A 15501-nucleotide genomic window follows, 5' to 3' on the forward strand; every position below is an offset into this window, starting at 1 on the left:
TTTTGTCTCGCATGGGTACTTATGAATTGTAATGTAACGTATTGTCAAGTGTAATTTCAAGTCTAGATAGTTGGATATAATAGTCACAGATTAGATGAAGAGTCATGAGGGTAGATGAACTGTCACAAAGGGGAATGTCAAGGTCCACCCCACCCTTTGCTATAAATATTCCCTCATAACTCATTGTAGAGGCTTTTGGTAAGCCAAGCTTCCGAGAAGACTATCTTAGAGAGAGCTTGGAAAATATTGTAATGAGCCTTGGCTTCTCCACTTCACAGAGCTAGTGTATCTCTTTGGAGGAGCAGGCGGTTATGGCTATAACATCCCACTGTCAGAACTAGTGGTTGGACATGGATGTATTGTATGACTGGAACTTACACTTCTTAATATAACAAGAGACAACACGTTTCATGCATATGTTGTATTGTATTTCAGCTATCTTGAGTACTCTAAATGATATATGTATATGTTTGTTTACGCCTGTGTGTGTAGCTATTTCTGCATATGCATGTATGAATATTTCTTAAATGTGTTGTTGGTTTAACTAACACTTTGGATTGCTAGATAACTCGCCTTCCATGTTGTGATGCATCCTTTCTCATGTGTTCCCTTCTTAACTCCGTGCTATCACAAGTTTCCAAGGGGCGCACTAACATCACCCTCCATGTGTTAGAACTGCTCATGCACCTTGCTTGGCTTACTAAAACTGTCACACCCTTTCTACCAACAGGGACATCTTACTTGCCTCTGTACGAAACCGTGGTCAAGGCATTACCGTACGACCCACTGCTGGGACTCCTACACCAAACGATCTAAGTTCTAATTGGGACTTCTTACCAGGGAGATCCCCTAACATGTTGGCAGGTCCAGCATCATCAACATTTCTAGCACTAGAAGGAGGGACAGACGACAAGTTGTGTCCTCTCATCCTATTTTTAACCTTTTCATATCTATCATGAAGTCTTGCACTCTCAACCCTCCATGATGTTTTTCTCATGACGAACTTGTTACCATCTCGAGGGAGTTTCTTGATCTCCTGTCCACATACACGTATGATGGTGAAGGTGCAGTGGCCTGGTCTGGCATGAGTTCTTACATGAGTTCCTTTCCATGCTTGATGAGGATGATGGATGTTCTGACAAACAGGCTAGTCTACTCCTTGCATACACACTTCGTGAATCCCCACATTAGTGGTTGTGCAGCCTACCAGCTGCCAGCGTGCGCTCACTTGAGCACTTCTGTGATCTCATTGAAGACACTTCCTATCATTTTGATTAAGAGCATCTTGACCAAAAATTGTTACAAAAATAGAAGGCTCTGCATGAATCGCCTATGGATTTTTGGCAGCACTTCCGTGATTTGCAGTTTCAATCTCCAAAGAGCTAGATGATTTTTTTTATCTTTGGGATAGATTCGAGTATTGTCTTAACAAATATGTTCATCCCAAGAAGAAATATGAGCCCAAGCCTCACTCAGCATTCTTCAATGATGGAGTTGCGCAGTAACAGATGAATATGGTCACTGTCACAAGTGACTATCCGTCATCCCCTCATCAAATAGCTCCACCACTACAGAGTGATGTGGGATATCATGCTCACACATTTGTTCATCTGTCACATCCTCCCAGCATCGCTTCGCTTAATTTTCGCGCAAACTTGGTTGTGATTCCATCGAGTTGTCATATGCATTATGTACCACAACCTCCATCTTTGTACTCGGATGATCCTCTGAATGATATCGTCTTGTGTTCTTCCATTCCATACTCTACACTTGTTGTGAACGAGGATCAATCCAGTGATGGAGTTGGTGTTGCACAACCAACATGCACTGTCATTCATGAAGAGTATGAATGGGAACTTGAGCATCAGCACTCGGCAAAGGATGACTCCCTTTTATCTGAGCCTCCTCTGTTATTTCCTCACATCTTTGGTGAACCTGCCATCCATGATTTCACATGTGTATCTTCATCTATGGATGCACCCATTGTTGATCACTCGTAGGACACACTGGATGTCAGTCCATCATCCGACAACAAAGAGGATAAATTACTCATTGAAAATCCGCTTGACCTTTCATCTTCCTTTTCTGGAAACACAGAGGATGAATTTGTTCACTTCTCATCTACCCATCTATTTGATTTATCAGATCATGAGGATGCCGATGAAATCATTGATTTTTATGATCATGGCTGTCGTGACCTATTTACTCCAATATTTGGTCACGATCATGATTCTATCGCAGTTGATTTTTCGAAGCCACCTGTTTATGATGATATATTTGACAACAAAGTTGAAACCCCACAGACTGTCAAGTCAATTCATCTAGAGCTGATGGTTATGTCAGCCCCTTATTGTCCTGAGTTTGGTTTTGCTTCCAGTCAAGAAATTTTTCAATCACCTGACGCTCCTCATCACTCATCTATATGCATTGAAGATCAATCTCACACACTGATCATGCTTCCTCCACTCAAACTACATGATACCATTGCTCATGCATTGGAGGAATCTTACAATGGAAGCACACATGCACGACACAAGTTATCTTTGTTTCTTTTGTTTGCTTGCATGTCACAGTCAAGAGTATGCCTATGCTTCAAAGTTTCACGTAGTGTCGCATAGCACCATGACAAGTCCACAGACCATATATCATGTACTTGCACTCACTTATGTCTTGTGGACACTTTTAAACATGAGGTGTGTTTATCTTCATTGTTATATCTTTCTTGTTTATTGGTTCGCACAACCGGGTTGCTTGTGGACCAAGCCTTCACCAACATGGGTCAACCAATGCGTCGGTGGCCGCATTGGAAATATCACTTCACGTGATTAGGCCCATGCACTGTTAGCTTAGGAGTAGGAGTGGTGCTTGCTTTCAGTTTTTTTGCTTGCATGCCTATTTTCTTACTTACTTTGAATGTTTTTTTGTTTTCTGGCTTGTTTTATTACTCACTTTTCTTTCGCACTTACTTCTTCTTATATCTTGCTTTGTTGTTTGTTTTCTTGTTTTTTTTCATAGGTTAGTTTTGCATGAAATTGTGTGCGACTCTTGAAATGAGCTAGGTAAAGTTCAAGAGGCCTTGTGCAGTTATCACTACTTGGTTATCTGTCATCCTACCTCTATATGAAGAACTTGTTACTTTTGGTCCATGATACGTCGATGGAAAATACATACTGTTCAAAGTGAACCTTGGTGAAAACACAACACTTGTGCGCTAACTAGTGTCACCTACTCTAGTCGGTTGTTTTTGAGTTAACCATTGGCAGCTTAGTCAAGTAGAGTAAGGTGAGGGGGAAAACCTTAACAGGCACGTTAGAGGTATATAATAAACTACTTCTCTAAAGGAACAACCTCTTCTGCTCTTAATTAGTCGATATCCCTCTTCTACCTTTGAAATGAATAAGTGTTATGCACTATTATGAAAATAAAAAATGAAAAAATGAAAAGTGAATAAAGCAAAAGAAGAGAAAGGCTTCGTATGCAGAGAGGTGATGCAAGTAACTCCGTCGAGGTACTAACCAGGCTCGCTGGTAGTGGAACAATTCCTATGTTCCTGCATGACTCCCACAGGGTATTGTCCAAGCCTACTAGCAGCCGAGCAACACCAGAGATGAAACTAAGACTCTAATGACTACACTGCTTGTGCACAAACATACCCCTCAACTCTAGTTGAAGCAATTGTGTTGACTTGCCTTGGAATGTGTGTCAATCGACCAAGAGCTTGGCAGATGCTACATCTTACAATCAAGCAAGTGTGGAAACTAAGATGAACTGAGAACTGAACAATACTTCCAGAGGTGTTAGACTTGATTTTCATGAACAAGGTCCATTTAGAGAGCTTGACTTTTACCAGTGTGTCACCAAGTGTTGTAGCGACTACAACCACCATTCAAAATTTTCCTTAGCTTCGTTTTGGAGCTTCCCTGCCAACCATTCTCAGCAGCATGTCTTGCCTTGTCAAGTACACAAGATTCAGTGTTTTTCTCACAGAATAAAAGCCTATGCATGAGAGCTTATTGCACCCCCCTCACAGGTTGTTTCTTCGGACGTGGTCCAGCTGCAGGCTAAGAAACTCCCTCAAGATATTGCACAATTTTGGAGGGAAACCAACCTTCCATCCAAAAATTGTGCAATTCTCCCTGGTAACCTGCTAAGCTCCAGAATTGCACAAATTTGCCTGGGAAACTTCACTGATAAAATTGTGCAATTTTTGGGTAGCAGTCAGCTGCTTAGCCCAAAAATTGCGCAAACCTTTTGGGCAGCTGGCCCAGCTCCCTCCAAGAAATGTGCATTTTTTCCCCTCAGTTAAGAAGGTTGTTGCATGTGCCATTGAGTTGACCGGTTCAACCCAGGACTGGGAAAACCTGACTTGCATGCATGGGCTACTTTTTCCTGAAATAGAAAAAAGCAACATGCAAAAAGCATCCCTAGATTTTAGGGAGCTATTTTTAGCAGTTGAAGGTTACATCCGAAGATCATTTTAGAATCTTTCCTCCAAGTGTCGCTTTTTCTTATATTTGTAGCATGCGCGTCATGAGCCTCAAACTTATTTATTAGACGCTACAGAGATTATTTATTCACATTGATTTTGGAGCTCTGACATCCCAAAACACATCCAAGAGTCTTTGACACATCCAACTCAGCTATTTATGACTAAGTCGACTTAACTTGTCTTTTCCAACATTTCTGCCTCTTTTTGTGTTTTGGCTTGTGTGAGTGATGTTTACTTGATTTCTATGAATGCTTGTTATCCTTTACATGCATACTATCTTGTACTAGCATTGTTTCAGTTTTCATTAGCATCTCACTGTTGTCGCATGCATGAAACTATTTTCCACGAACGGTCGTTGATTCGATGACTCGCTTCACCCCCATGCATATTGTTCTATTTTCTAAATATTTCATTCCCTGTTTGCATGCATGATTATTCACTCCTACTTACACTCAGTATCTCCATGTATTCACATTCATATTTTCTTTCAATTGCCCATCGACGGGTTTGAGCATCCTTGGCCCGGACTCTGCCTCACCAAGACAGCATTGCACAATCCTCAGAGGGAAGACTCTGTCTCCCTCTTAGGAAATGTGCATTTCTACCCAATGATTGTCCTCTAGTATTGCATTGCACAATTCTAAGGGATAGTGACTGTTGGCCCAGAAAATTGCGCAATGCAGTCATTGGGCCTGCAACCATTGCCAGCTGAAATTGCGCATTATGCGGTTCCAGCGTCCAACAGGCCAGCGTGGATTGCTAATTTCACAAATCCAACAGCCAGCCAGCCTCCCCAGATAGCCTAGACTACCTTTTATGCAATTCTAGCAGCTAGTCTCCCAACCTCCTAAGAAAAATTGTGTAATCCTTGCCAGTCAATCCCTAGGTATGTTGCATGTCGTTCCTCAAGTTTGCTTTGGTTTTCGCTAACAGATTTCTTTCCATGCATGTCTCTTTGTCTCCAAATATAGCACTTGTTCATTTTCCTCTTAGTAGTTCAGGATTAATGGCCTCTAAGAGAGCAGTGTCACATGGAATGAGTCGATCTTGCGGACAAGATAGACCTTCCTAGAATCTAACGAAGACCTAGTGACAAGCAAGCCAATCACAAACTATCTTTCTCTAAATATGAATTTATAAACAAAGGCAAACAAGTGTTTTAGGCCTACCTTGGGTCCAACGCAAGTTTGTGGAAACCTCGCTCCTTCGATCCAAATGAGCTCCCTTGTCGCGAATCTGCAAACACAAACAAGCAAACAACTTAAATAGCACCTCAAAAGCCAATATCATAAAACATATTTAACATGAAAGTCAAGGAATTCATGAAACAAATGACATAAGACAATTTGTTGAGAAAAATGAATCTGATTGTATTAATTCAAATCAAAGAATAACTTTACAACCTGTGCCTTGACGTTGTACAAGCTCCTCCCAGGGTCCAGCAAGAAGTCTCCTCTACTTTGACAAGTTTCACTCTCTTCCCAATGAAGCCAAAAAGGTATGTGATCTCTCCTCTCAAGCTTAACTAGGAAGTCTTAATTCCACCAGCATTTACCCTCAAAAATGTTCAGCCTCTAACCTCCCTAGCAACTAGCCCAATGCCTTAATTTATAGTGTAATGGAGGGAAGTTACTAGGTCCTCCTTCAAAGAAATAAAGCCCTCCTTTAAAGGGATAGCTCCTCTCATCAAGGGATTAGCTCCTTCTCTTTTGGGATGCATGAACCACCTAAGAGCCGCTAATCCACATCAAAATTCCTTCTAGAATCATCTAGAATTAACCCAAAGTGATTTTTTAGAATAAACTTGTGCCTTTTTGACTTTCACAGGGGTCTGCACCCACACCTTTAGGGACAGAGCGGGCAGGTCCACAGTTTTTGTAAACAAGAGGTGCGGGACCGCAGGCAACAGTGAGAGAAAGTGCGGAACCAGAGCTTTGTTGATTTTTTCAATGTCTTTCTCTCATTTTCAAAGCTTGACTTGAAGAGATGAGGTCTAAGACTTGCTTAGGAGGACAGTACAAGTGGTGATAGACCCATACTGACTGCAAATAATCATGGTGACGATATTTTTGTGTAACAGATTGCCCCTAAAGTGTGAAGTCTGTAGTAGATGAGGATTTCATTTATCATTTTAGGAAGAGTGAAGTACTTTATCATTTCGAGGATCATCTTGTGGAGAGCCCAGTTGGAACCTGTAAAAACATTCAATGCAAGATATATATATGAGATCATATCGTCGTTGAGGTAGGCATTCCCATACTCAGATCAAAACTGACTTAGAAAACTAACTACTGCTCTGACACAGGAATGATCTTGTAAGACATCACAAGTATAGACTCATGTGGACACAGTATGGACGCAGCCATCTGTTTATGAATAGTCCATTATATAATGAATACAAAATTCCTCGCAGCCTGGATTGTGGAAACCAGATCCAGGGTCTTCATTTCTACTTCCCGAAACAGTACGATTCTATCCATGCGAATGAATGTGTTGATGTCGAACATGGTAGAAACCACTTGATTACCAGTCAATGATGTAAACTGTTAACAAGTGTGAGAGAAACCACCAGTGATGTCAATGGCTCTCAAAGTACCCAGTACAATCCATGAGATGTGAATAAATGTGTTGATGTCGAACATGTCACGGAATCCTTTGATCGAAGGCCAACGATGCAACCTGTCGTCAAAGGCAAGAAACCTACCATTGAGCCATGCAGATCCCAAGGTACTGACAATTTCTAGATCATCTTTCTAGATAATGAGCTGAAGTCGATAGAAAGTGATCCGTCGTAGGGAAGCCCACAACACGAAATCATAGATCAAGTTGAAGAAACTTAGTTGCAAGGACTGACTTAGGGATGGTCAAGATGGATGACAGATATTTTGCAGATGAATGGCTTATTGGCAGTGACCTCTTGAACACATAACGACACAACAGATGGCTTGGTGACAATTGACCCAAAGTTAATACCCAGAAACCGGCTGAAGACTTTCAATATGGTTTGATCAACTATTAGGCAAAGGATTTCCCAACCCAGGTGAATAAAAGTGTCGTGTTCAAGAGTGGTTACAAAGTATGACAAACAAGCTCATTTTTCTCTCTTTTCCCCCACCATTTCTGGCAAGTACCTCTTTATTTTTGACAAGCTTGAGGAGGATAACATTTGCTTGATTATAAGCTCATCCTTCGGATGAGTCCAACTTAGTTTAAATTCAAACCCTAAGAAGGAGTGGTTCGTTCCTATTTGTAATTGAACAGGTCCTTTACTCTGAAATTTTAACGAGTCCAGTATAGGAGAAACTCGGCGTTTTTCAATTTTAGAGAGTCTGAAAAAACTTAAGAAGACTCCAGGGTTGACTTTTTTCGTAAATTTGTGTCTCCCAAGCCCGAAAAAGTATAAAATAATACTTGAGAGAACTGCTTGATCTTTACGACCAAGGAGTACTTTTCGTAATTAGTTCCCTTGATCCGAAAAAGTAAAAAAGCGATCAATGACACGTCGTTTTATAACCAATATCGAATTTGAAACAACAAAAATCCAGCAACCTTTTCATGTTTTTACGGTCAGAAAAGAGCTGTAAGTGGACCGTCTTTTTAGTTCCGTTTTAACGAGTTTAAAAAGAAAAACTTGGTGATCTTTTCATGTTTTTAGGAGTCAGAAAAGAGCTTAAAGGTGACTCTAAAAGTTTTTCCGTTGAAAATGATAGATTTTGCCTGAATAATCCGTTATCCTGAACAAAAATGGAAAAATCACTCATACCTGTTTGAAATGGATAAAAATGCTGTAAAAATTACCTTTCCAAAGTGAAACATAAACAAATTTGCAATTTATTTACTCAAAAAGCTTATAAAAAGGGCTTTCATCAATTCATTTTTACCGTTTGAGATTTGGGGTGAGAAAATAGTGCTTTTGTTCAGAAAACTTCCCGTGAAGATTGCGGAAAATCCAACCGTCAGAATAGAACGTTGTCTTCTCCAGGTAATCCACATCATCCTACTCTTCATTTTTAACCATTTCATTTTTTTGTTTTAGGCTTTTATTTCATTTTTTAGAGGGTTTTTAGGCTTAAAACCCGCGCGCGGGGGCCCGCAGGCGTAACACTGGCAGCCCGCGGACCCCGACTTTTTCTCAATGGGGAAAAAGTCAGGGGTCCGCACCTTCCATGTAGGCAAGGTGCGGACCCACGCACTATCTCTAACACAGAGGGTGCGGTCCCCACAGCAAGGGTTTTTAACCCAAAAATTCTCAAATTTGACCCAAACAAATTAATTTCTAGCATTCTAATTTGTCTTTTTATTGGATGCAGAGAGTACATTATGCTATATTGGCATGAACGAGAGCATGAGGACGTGGATCTTGCCGTTTTGAATCACCAACCTTCGATCGATGCATTGAAGGCATGCGGCTTGTACAAATTCTGGGCCATACCTGGCATGAGGGCCCAGGTGGATTTCTTATAGTGGCTGGTTGACAGATGGAGCATACAGGACTAGTGCTTCTTCATTGGTGGCCACCAGCTCGAAATCAAGATGGCATACATATATTTCTTGACCGGTTTGCCTAAGCGAGGCGAAGACTTGACTCTATTCGGGGCTAGGCCAGGTGGCCAGTCTGTCGATAGCCTCCGGCTAGAGTTCTGCAACAGCCAGGCTAGAGACAAAGGGATAGACATTAAAAGCATATCCCTTCCTGAACTCATGGTGATTGCATTTACTATCACCAGACTTTGCGGGAGTGCCACATTACATATTGCCATCAGATCCCAGATGCGGATGGCAGTTGACTGCTTTCGAGGCACCATCTTCAACTGGTGCGATGCTGTGTTGGCCAATGTAAAAGGCCAACTGACCAGAGCCAAAAACGGACAACTGAAGACCTTTGGTTATGGGGCTTTGGTTGTGAGCTTTGGTCTGGAGAGGGTTCCCATGTTGATCCCGCAGCACCTTACTGTTGGAGGTGGGCTTCCTCGAGAGCCCAAACTGATGCAATGGGTTGCAGTTATGGCCCGTCATCCGGACGAGGGGACAGAGGTTGTTCGATTCAAACTTGAGTATTTCCAATGGTTGGAAGACCAAGTTTTTTCTATTCAGGACTTCCCTTACGCTGGGGTAGATTTTCGTGGTGACCCAGACATGGCTCTTCCACCAGGAGAGTAATGGGATTACTCAGGTAAAATCATTTTCAACATTTTCCTATTTTAATTTTTTATTATTTTTCTATCGTCCCAAAACTTATAGTAAAAGTTTCAAATGCAGATGTGGGTCCACAGCGACCAGCCGCTCTCTGGCCTTACGAGAGGAAACAACCAGTTGCAGCCGCGCCAGCCCCACAGGACAAATTAGTAGAGGTTTTGGCCGAGTTGGAAAGTCATCTAGAGCGCTTCACAGGAGATATTCTGGAGACCACCATAGATGACATTCCTCGTCGACTTCAGCGCTATGTGATTGGGGTCCCAAGACCTTTTAGGAGGTTCCTTTGCAAGGTGGCCCGTGCAGTGATTTCTTATCGAGATCATCACCAGTGATAGGATGATCGCCTATTGTGGGCACATATGACATTTTTGCTTTTTGTACTTATCATTTTTGCCGATCATAAGGTGTTTTTCAACCTATGATCGAGGATGATGTATTTTTTGACACACTCCTATATATATCACTATTACCAGCTTATCTTGTAAATCATGTTATGGAATGGTTTTAAATTTACATGTATGATTATTGCAAATGTCTACTTAACATTCGAGAAGCAATTGCATCTGCTAATGTATTTAAAGATCTTGGAATATGCTGATATTCAATATAATCAAATTCACGTTCCAAGAGACGACTCTCAAAAATAATCTCAATAACACTGGATTTCTAATGGCATATACTCTATTAAGTTGTAATACAACGAGTTCAGATTCTAACCTCACTATCAAACTCTGAATCCCAAATGAAATAGATTCAGATAATAACTCAATCACTGCACTATACTCGGCAATGTTTTTCATTGTTTGACAGAGGCTTACCCCATGCATAGATACCAACTCGTCAGAGGGCGAATAGATAACCCAAGCTGCGGAAGAAATGTTCTGTGTATTACGATAAGCACCATCAGCGAAACCAATGTATGTTTGGAGAGGCATCGACATCTGCAATACCAAGAGTAAAACCAAGATAAGTAGGAATGATGATGAAAAACACTCTCTAAGCTAAGCACACTTTTTAAACTAAAACACACCAGCTAGAAAGAAAAACTATCCTAACTAAAAATCTCCATACCCATTCTTTAAGCATAATACCTCTTCAGGTAAATATCATTTCTAGGTTTACCTAAAGAGTCCCCGTCAAAGTCTACCAATTCATAGGCCCCTTTTGCTAGCTTTCGCTTGACAACATAGGGACCATGCCACATAGGAACGAATTTTCCAGTGCCTAATTTATCATTAGCTTGATCGTAAACTAAGACTATATCTCCTTCCAAAAAATTTCGAGGGGTCACATTTCGATCATACTGAGCTTTCATACATTTTGCATGAGTCTCGATCGCCAATGCAGCATCACGTCAATTCTCATCTAATTGAGCCAAGTATACCAAATGTTTTTCCTCTTCAGAAGTAGCTGGAAGTAAAACGATGGCCATTTGCAATGACGAGATTTCGCATTCAATGGGTAACGCAGCTTCCAGACCATAAACTAGTTGGAAAGGAGTGAACCCTGTTGATGTTTTTACTGAGGTACGATACACCCAAAGCGCTGAAAATAGCATGTTATGCCAATTCGACCGATGAATCCCAATGATTCATCGGATCATGATGACTAAAACTTTGTTGATGGATTCAACCAGACCATTAGCTTGTGGATAATAAGGAGTTGAACTATCGTGACGCAAACCAAGCTGGCCTGTAAGTTCGGTCATCATAACGTTTCGAAAATGACGCCCATGATCAGTGATAATCGCTTGTGGGACACCAAACCTAGCAATTATATGATTGAACATGAAAATTGCAGTTGTTTTACCGTTTGCCTCAAATGTAGGCATCGCCTCGGCCCACTTGGTAAAATAATCTACCGCAAGGATGATATATGCATGCCCCCCGGCCGAGTGAGGGTTACATGTAATAAAATAGATACCCCATTTGGCAAAAGGACCAATGGAAATTATAGGGTGGAGAGGAGCAGGTGGAGCGCGCATCTTTCGACCAAAAATTTGGCAGTTGTGGCATTTTCGGACCGCGTTAATACAATCTTTAAACAAGGATGGCCAGAAGTAGCCTACGCGTAATATCTTTGGGCTGTGGCATACCCAGACATATGACCACCACACACTCCAGAGTGACAGTCATTTAGAACCCTTTCAGCTTCTTCGTGAGTTAAACAACGTCGAAAAACAGAGTCTGCCCACGTCGATAAAGAGTATCTCCAATAATCTTGAATTGTTGGGACTGGAATCGTATTTTCCGACGTTCTGACCTTGAAATTTCCGGCCGAAAGGATTGGGTCTGGAGATAAACGATGATATCCCCATACCATGGATCTAAAGTGCTGATTAGAAACAAGGATTCATCCGCAATGGGCTCTTCCGCCACAGTTTCTGTGTCAGCACGCAGGAAGTCACACATTAACTCCGCAAAAACCAAAGATTTCTTAGACTTAGATTTTTCAAATTCCAAGTCGAACTCCTGCAAGATAAAAATCCATTTAGAGTACTTGCCCCCTAGCAATTGCTTGGTCAAAATGTAGATCATAGGGTTGCAATCAGAAACTACTGTAGTTTTACGTAGTAAAATGTAGTGACGAAAACGTTGGACAGCTTGAACAGCTGCCAATGCCAATTTCTCCACATGTGAGTATTTTAGCTCAGTTGGATTTAAAGTTCGACTAAGGTAATATATCACATGTTCAGTACCGAATTTATCTTCCTGAACTAAGACCATTCCAATGGTGGAATGAGAGGCGGTGAGGTACAAGAAGTAATCCTGGTTGTAGTTGGGAGGATGCAATAACAGTGCATGGGTCAACGCGTGTTTTAGTGCATCAAAAGATTTCTGAGCTATCTCATCCCAATAGAATGGAGTATTCTATTTCAAAAACGAGGTAAAACCCTTTGTAACCTCGGTGTAGTTAGGAATGAATCGTCACAAAAAATTTGCTTTCCCTTGCAAACTTTGGAGTTGGCGAAGACTCGAAGGAGGAGGCAATTTGACAATAGCTTCGGCCTTCTAGGGATCGACGCGAATGCCGGCTTTCGAAACAAAAAACCCCAGCAATCGACCCATTTCTATACAGAAAACACACTTGTGTGGATTCAACCGAATCCAATAATGCCTACACCTCATAAAGATTGCTTGTAAATGGATGAGATGATCAACTCGATGTAATGAATGAGCAGGCAAATCATCGAGATAGGGTTGCACAATGTGCTTGATGTCATGAAACGCATAAGACATGGCCCTTTGAAAAGTTGCTCCGGCATTCTTGAGCCCAAAAGGTAATTTGCAATAAGAAAATGTCCCCCATGGACAAATGAAAGCCATTTTGGGTTGATTGGCAGGTAGAATATTGATTTGATTATATCCGGAAAAACCATCCATGAAGGAGAATATTTCGCTTTCGGCACAATCGTCAATGATTTGATCGATATAGGGAGTTAGGTAATTGTCCTTTGGACAGGCTTGATTAATGTCCCTATAATCAATACATATTCTTATTGTCCCTTGTTTTGTTAACCGGAACAATATTCGATACCCAATCCGTTAACGGGATCGGATAAATAAAACCTGCTTTGAGTAATTTTTCAACTTCTTCTTTAATAGAAGCAGCTTTTCTTGGGTGAATCTGACGCAAACGTTGCTGGACGGGTTTAGCGTCCGGGTAAGTCTTGATTTCATGGACAACAATCGCGAGATCAATTCTTGGCATTTCCTCATAGGACCAGGCAAACACGTCACGGAATTCTTGAAATAGGGCCTTATATATTTGAATTTCATTTTCTGTACATGAGGCACCTATATGAATGTTCTCAACAATTCCAGGCTTAACCGAAATGTCAATAGGAATAGTTCGAGAGATGTTTCCAAAATTTAACTCTAAATCAGGATGTTTCATTGGATTCTGAGGTTCCTTGACATATTCAGTCGTAAAAATTGATGAAAAATCATTTTCAAAACGATCATTCTCAGGTAAAAATGAAGATCTGTGATGGAGATCTTCCCATGGTAAATCATCTACACATAGGATTTCACAAATTTTCTCATCATAGTGAATAAGTTCAGAAAATGTGATTGAATTCGAGCTTGATGTGAAAAGTGATTCTTTGGGGACCACATTCATTAAGTCAATTTCGGTTGAAGATGGGTCGGTAAATGATTGCATGGCCTCATACGCAATTTCATATGGACTCAAAGGCATGACATCACCAAATGAGTCTATCTCAGATTCAGAAGGAACAATCCAAGGATCATCATAAACAATGGTGTCTGACGAAATCATATGAATGGTTGCAAATGAAGACAATGTGTTGATCGGAGGAAAAGGAAAAGTTCCCAGTAAACCGGCATCTTTAACTAGTCCTACTCCAACATCCTTATACAGGATAGTCGTTTTACCGACATGCTGAATACTTTCAGAAGAGGCTGGGTCGGATGAAAAGTAAGCCAGCTGGTCTATTGTTACGATCTTTCCATTATGAGGAAACTTTATAACTCGAAAGACCGATGAAACGACAGCTGTCATAGCGTAAGACCAACTACAACCTAAGAGAAGGTTGTAATCTAGAGGGGCATCAACCACCTCCACATCTAGATTAATGGTTTTTCCTTCAACCCCTATAGGTAAATCCTGTAGAATGCCAAAAGGATGAAACCCACGGCCATCAAAGGCCTTTAGAATCATCGGGGATTGATTTAGCGAAGGAGAACCAAGCGATCTCCAACACTGTATCGACATAATACACGTTGAGGCTCCCTCATCAATCACAGTTCGATGAATAGGCCTGTTTTTTACTATCACTAGAATCTGGAAAGCCATTTGATGAGGTAAGCGTGGTGTACTATTTTCTAGATCGAAAATTATTAGGTTCGAGTCCTGAACATCAACAGCTCCTATAGCCGACAAAAGTAATTTACACTATGCTAGACATGATTGTAGCACTTCCAAAGCTGACATTGCTAAGTGTGAAACAACTAAATCCTCAACAATGTTATAGTTCTGAATCGCTCTCGCATGTGGATTGAAAGCTGACTTTCGAAGTATACCCTTGGCGGGCGGTTTGATTACCAAGTCTGGATTAGGTTTCTTGATCTGTAGTGGATCGGAACCGGGAGCTGAGGTTGATGGGTTAGAATGAGAAGATTCTTCTTCTTTACCATCAACAGGACTTTTACTACCATAATCATGCGATCGAGTCGCAATCCTAACATGGGACATCATCAGTATGGGTTCTTCATTGGCACTTGAGGAAGAACCTATCATCTTACTGTCTTGACTTGGAAAAGGATCCTTCAAAACAGCAGGCATTTGGGAACCTTTGACAATCTTCGCAACCTCTGCACGATGAGGGCAGTCTCTTGTAAAATGTTCTTCATCACAAATGAGACAAGGATAACGAGGTTTGCGTTTTTCATCATTGGATTCCGATTTTTCAGGTTTCTCTTTTGAATTCTTGTCCGTTTTATTCTTCTTCTTCCCTTTCTTCTTGCCACCAGATTTTGATTTGGCTGTAGATGACTCTACAACGTGAATATCGGTGGAAATCTCCATGGAAGAATCTCCTGTCGGGGAATCAGGCAAGGTTATGATAGGAGAAGAATTCTTGGAAGACTTCTTCTTACTTTTAGTGTTAATCGTACCAATCATACCATCAGCGGCATGAGACCCTGAAGGAGCTGCAGTGATTTGATTTTGCTTGGGAAGATCGGGAATTTTCTCGTGTAACGTACCTGACTGGGTATAGACCAAGTCAAGGTACTGTGCTTGAGCAATTACTTGCTCCTCAGTAACGACTCCAGCCTTAGCTACATCTTCAG

Source organism: Pinus tabuliformis, chromosome 2_2 (genome assembly GCF_031772625.1).
Source record: "Pinus tabuliformis cultivar Carrire ecotype Pingquan chromosome 2_2, CPIR1, whole genome shotgun sequence".
In the NCBI taxonomy this organism is placed as follows: domain Eukaryota; kingdom Viridiplantae; phylum Streptophyta; class Pinopsida; order Pinales; family Pinaceae; genus Pinus; species Pinus tabuliformis.